Below are 6,599 nucleotides of genomic sequence, written 5' to 3' on the forward strand. Positions count from 1 at the left end.
GATAGGAAAAAAAGTGGTAATGTGTGTATTGGCTGTAGCTTTATCTCTTTCAAATTAAATGAGATTGAGATGTTAATGAATGCATTAACATCTGTAAGTTAAGGCAAGTCATCAGCAAATGTCAGCTATTATTATTATTAAAATTGAGATAACAAAGTTAACATTAGAGTAGCAAATGGAAGTTAGAAAATATTGGTTAGCATCAAGGTGATGATATTGGGAGATAGGGCCCCTGGCAGAGCCCTCTTGACTGGGATTAGCACTCTTATAAAAGAGACCGCAGAGAGCTGGCTCATTCCTTCTACCCTTGAGGACACAGTGCAAAGACTGTCATCTAGGAGGACGTGGGCCCTCACCAGACAACCATTCTGCTGGTACTTTGGTCTTTGACTTCCCATCTTCAGACTTGTGAGAAATACATTTCTGTTGCAACGAAGGGAGGGAGGGAGGGAGGGAGGGAAGGGGAGGGGAAAGGGGAAAAAGGGGAGGGGAAAGGAGGAGAGGGAGAGGAAAGGGAAGCAGAGGATGGATACACTAGTTAGCAGAATATTTGTTACAAGATTCACAGGATGTTATACTTTTGTTTTTAAATTTATCATAATTACCTCTGAAGTGAAAATCTAGAATATTAAAATACTACCTGGTATATGATCTACTACATATATTTCTAATTTTGCTACTTACAGATATATAATGTAAGGAGTTATTTTTCTTCAACTCAAGGATCCGATTCATTTTTATAAAGTTGTTAAAAGGATACCTAGAAAGTCATTATTAATTTTTAAAAGAAGGTTTGAAATACTATTAAGGGCTTATTTTATGTTACTTTTGTTTAGAAAGAGTGTCCAATAACATTGAGTTTGACTTGAAACAAAAATAACTCAGGGTCTCCATTTGCTGGTTCTCACTCGCTGGGTTAGAGGGGCACCTGCCACAGCTCAGGATCCTTAATTATTTGGTGAGGAAGAGTCCAGACCAGTTGCTGTGTAGCCTTTGCCTTCAGATAGAGGAAAGTACTTGCAGAAGAAGGGACACATCATCAAGCCAACAGCAACAAGCATCTTCTGAGCACTTCCTATGTGTCAGGCCCTCTCTGCACTCGTACCTGATTCCCCTATTTAATCTTCCCAACAACCCACTTTGCAGATGAGGAAACCTAAACTTGGAAGGTTTACATAATTTGCCCAAGGTCACATTGTTATTAGTGCCCAGGGGACAAAAATCTATCACAGGGTGAATACTCAATAGTGTTCAGTGTCTTTACCCAAGGAACTTTGCAGCAAATCTTGTTTTAGAAAGCGTTACAAGCCCTTGATTCCTGAGGTGCCTAATTCAGAAGACTTCACTTTTACAAAGCTAGCTCACTCCATTTTTTTCCCCAATGTCCAAGTGTAGACAGAAAGGAAAACAAAGACCATCGAAATTATAAAGGTGATCTGGGCAAAACCTACCTTAGAAATTCATGCCACACACTTCATACTTGGAATAGGGTTCTTTGAAAAACTTCCTTAATTTTCTGGTGTTAAAAGAACACAGTTATAGGCACAAATTGCACAATCCATATACCTTCTCATTTTGCATAAACTTGATTAAAAATAAAACCACAGTAAAATGCAGTTTCTCACTGATTTGAATCTATTGGGAAGCCACTCTGGATAACCCAAGATCCAAGTTTGGAGAGTGAAGAAATGTAAAATTCACTGTTTTCTGAAAGAAGACTTTAAGTTGCTCAAGGTCATATACAACATTAGTTTATTAAGCCAGATGATTTCTGTCCACTATACTACATAATTCCTGAAAGGAAGTATTTCCTTTAGGTATACATTGCTAAGCAACATCTTATGCTCAGTTTTGGCTACGCAGATCATCCATGATCATTCCAATAACCAGAAAATGATTACAATACATACTGGCAACAGTTCTTCCCTATATTACAACCTATAGGTGCTCTGAAGGTGACCTAACCCAGAATGTGTAAAAGATAAGCACACAGTTCTAAGCCCAAAGTGCTTTTATTATCCAGATGGACTAAAATATTGTTCAGGTCAGTTGAAAGTTGCTTTAGGAGAAATGTTTGAAATCTGGCCCTGGAACAAGAAGAGTTGGATCTATCCCTCAAAATGTCATTTTTTTCCCCCAGGCTTTATATCAAACACATAAAATATAACAAATAAAACAAAACACAACAAAAGCCCTTTCCTTTGTTTAACATAGATCAAATAAGTAGAAAGGCAGCGAACGCTAGATCTCATATGGGGGAAAAAAGCACCACCACCACATGTTTTTGTCAGCCACCCATCAGTTTAATGCTCTCTAAATGAACATATTTCCAGAAATATTATCCCAGAAATTTTATGGATTCCAGGCTGTACCAGAAACATTATAATTTGAATCCCCCGTTCTTTGTTTAAAAAATAATGCCCGTCTTGGATTTTAAATGAACATAAAAAAATTAACAGATGTTTACAAAGTACAAAGATGATAAGTTTATGGAACTCTGCTAATCATTGCTTTCAGGAATAATCAAAATTCTCTAGCCCTTATTAACCTGCACCTAAATCCATAGAAGCAGCAACGTTCTGGAAGATTTCAGAAAGACTCATGATGATGAGACAACTGAAATTTGAAGACAAATACCAAAGTAGTCACAAAATCTTCTTCCAATAGCAATAATCTCTGCTTCTCAGTAAATATAACAAAAGGAATTTGAGAATTCTAGATTTGGAAGGGGTCTCTGAGGCACAGACAGAATATGGCTTGCCAGCTCTATAACTCCTTAGTTTGTAGAACCAGGATTAGAATTCAAGTCTAATACTCAGGACCACGGGTGTTCCATACTGTCATTCACAAACTCCCAATAATTTCATCATCAACTGTAAAAAAATAAAATAAAATAAATCCCTGCATATGTGCATAGGAGACATATACAGATGTTTATGCAGCATTGTTTATGATAATTGAAAAAGTGGAAATAAATGTCCTTTGGAAGGAGAAAAGATCAAATGGGGCTTCTTCATCTCACCCAATACCACATACCAGTTAAAGTAAATCAATTTGTGTTCTATGCATTAATATGCATTTTGTTGCAGAAATAAAAATTATACAACAGAATACTATGATACTATGAAAAGGAAATTGAAAGATGTTCCCCCACGAAACCTTCTTATATGCAAATGTGTATTTTGCTCCATAAATTCTTACCAATCTCAGCATGTTTTCACAGTTCAAAAAAGCTCCAAATAATCAGATGGAAGTTATGTTTATTACTACAATTAAAAAGTTCAAGGCTTCTCAAAACCACTCGCATCTACATGCAATTTCTTCCAAACCTTGAGCTGTTGGTGTCAATTGCCTCATGCAGGACCTATTAATAAAACTTATATTTACTTGCTTTCTGTGATTATCAACTACCTTTACTTGGGAGACAGAGCTCTCAGGACATCTTGAAAAATAATTTTTTTCTCCTGAATTAGATAATTCTTTATTAATATGTTACATAAAAAGGAAATCTGCTTTAGTATATTGACCAAATTCAGTTAGATAATTGTAATACAATTTGCTTATTTGCGTTGTGGCTATGCTATGTAGAATCTTTAAATGTTAGAGGATCCTTTAGTGGCTGCTATAAAAGTCTCATTTTACAAGATGGCCCAAAGAAGAAAAATGACTTCCCTAAAGAAATGTATCTAGTAATAGGCAGACCTGGGATTAAGACCCAGGCTTCAGACTAGAGCTCTTTACAATACATACCACATTACTTCTTGGGCATCACAAACTGCATCTACACACTGCTCAGTCCCAGAAGAGAAACTGATCAGTTCAGCAATGAAAAAAAAAAAATTACCAAAAATCCCCAAATGCTAATTCATTGCCGTAATAATTTCAAGTCAATTTGCCAAATACTCTTTCATTTTTCAAACGGTTACGCAGAGATTGATCTATCTCTATCTATCTATCTATCTATCTATCTATCTATCTATCTATCTCCCTCCAATATAACTCTGGGGCTTTGTCATATGTACATGTATATGAATTTTATATACATTTCAGTTGTGTATATATTTGAGGTGTGTGCGTGTGTGTGTGTCTGAAGTCTGAGGACTGTAATGATACCTTGGGAAAGTTTCTTGTTGTCCTTATGTTTCTGAATCTCCATCTGGAAAATAATTAATATCCATTACATAATATATATGGGAGCATTAACATGCTTGACCCAGTGGGCTATTTAAACATGAGAGCATTATAATTGTTCTGCAACAGATTTGCAAGACGTGATTTTAGACATGCCTTTGTCCAAAGGGAAAATCTCCCCCAATGTTTAGAATAAGTCTTCTTATGGGACTGAAAGGAGCAACATGTAGTAAATATTTTCATCTCTGAAATCCTCTACTCCTGGGGAATAAATATTGACTATTTTAACTTTCTGGTCAAAGCATTCTTACTCATTGCTGTAGGCACTGTAACAGTTTAAAATTAGAATGTTCAGCATTTTCCTTCTAAAATACATTATTTTCCCAAGACTCTGATTTTGGAACTGTACCAAACATTTCCGGATATATCATTAGTCATAGGACAATTTTTTAAAAAGTGACTGTCTTCAATTCTGGTATGTTGTCCTTACACATGCAATCCTTTCCTTTTTAAATTGTTGTCCATGTATATCTTAGAATTAGTAAAAATTTTTAAAACTGTAAAGCAATAAACATTTTGGGAGAAGCACTTTGATCCTAGATCTTAGGTAATTGCCATTATTTTTCACTATAAGCCAACCATATCTTTGACTCAACTGTCATGTTTTTATTCTCTTAATATAATCAAAAAAGGAAAACATTCTATAGGAAGTCATTTCCTTTTTATAATGCAATCCCAGATTCTATTTAGCTTATTTGGTTTGTTTGTTTATTTGCTTTCCCCAGGGGCAAAAATATGTTATTTTATTATTCTGGCTTAAAAAACATTAAGTCATAACTTCTGATTTCACCAGTAAAACTAAACAATTTTGGCTCTATCCAAGTGTTGGGAAAACTCAAAAGAAATTTAGGTGCTACAGAAAGAGAGGTTAGTAGTTCCAATTGTTCAGCTCTTGCCTTTAGAGTATTCTCTGAATTGTGCTGGAGTATTGTTATTGCGTTGCTGTGAACTACTGCTGCCAACTTCTACCCTAGAGATGGCTATATTTCAGAGATGAGTGAAATGATACTTGTAAACAAGTTTATAATCATTAATAAAGCTTACCAAACAATTTAAGCTCCTCAGAAATACACATCCACTATTATAATTCATTTTCTATTGTTTATTTAATTACAACCTTTAATAGAGACATGAAGACTTTTAAAAATGTATTGTATAAGAACTCTAAACTTAATTAAATTTGATTTCATGATGCTTATTTGGTTTTTGTAAGTTTCAGGCGTCAAATTATTTCTCCCTAGAGATCCTGGTGAAATTCCACCATTGACTGTTCCAATGTACTGCTTAAAAATCCCTAAGAATATTTTTCTTTAAAGTTGACAACTGTGCACTCTGGGATCCAGATGCTATATTCGCAGTATGATGATTTTGTTCTGTTTTCCACACATGGCCTTTTCATACACTGTCTCCCAAGAATGAAAAATTCTGCTTTGAATGAGAAGTTTTAAACCTTGCTTGAAAATAATAAACACGATACTTTACATGTTTATGGCCATTTAAGTTAAAAAACGTGCATTTACATGTATCATATTTTTTCACTCTCAAAATTAGTCTTGTAAAGGGAAAAAAGGCATTAAGTAATTCAATAAATTGTCTGCTGCATGCTAGCCACTATGAAGGGACTGCATGATAGACAAGGCAGTCCCAAAACTTAGAATTTCCTTGGGAAGGTAAGACACGACAGAATTAGAGGCAATAGGGCTAGTACCTAAGTGTCTCTTCCCATTGAGAAATAGAGGGGGCAAAAGGAGATTTATGCGCCGCGTTGTGCTAGGAAAGGCACATGTATTATCTCCTAAAACTCGAAACCCATGTTTGGGGCGTGGTCTCCACACGATCTGCACAGTCTACCACAGTGTGAGTCCCCACTGGGGTCCTTTTGACGTCAAGCCCATAGAGTCGTGATGGAGTATTAGACATGATGTAGAACTGGCTTTTTTACTAGTGAAAACACTGAGACTCTGGGAGGTGAAATGCCTCGGCCAAGGTCACACACACTGATAGCGGCAGAGGCGCGGCCGGAACCAGGTCTTCTGATGCCAGCCCAGTGCCTCCCTACATCTCTACTCCGTGTTAGTTTTGGAAACTATTTGCTTCCCTATCGCCCTTCGTCTGGGTGGGAGATATCATTTTCAGTCAATTTACGGGCTTTTCGAAAAGAGAAGGGCGGATACGAGGTTGGAGAAAAGTTTGCTTTCGGTCAGTGAAGAGGCCTAATTCGTTCCAACACCATTTATGGACCTGCTCATGCCAGGCACTGGGAATCCAGGACACAGCGAAAACAGATTCCCCGCCCTCAAAGACGCCCTAGTTAGGGGCGTCTCCGGATCTTTGATGACCTCCTCTCATGAGCGGTCCCCAGCCCTCCCCAGGGCTCACCTGCCGGCCTCTGCCACGTCCCCAGGACC

The sequence above is a fragment of the Mandrillus leucophaeus genome, unplaced genomic scaffold (genome assembly GCF_000951045.1).
Source record: "Mandrillus leucophaeus isolate KB7577 unplaced genomic scaffold, Mleu.le_1.0 Scaffold65, whole genome shotgun sequence".
In the NCBI taxonomy this organism is placed as follows: Eukaryota; Metazoa; Chordata; class Mammalia; order Primates; family Cercopithecidae; genus Mandrillus; species Mandrillus leucophaeus.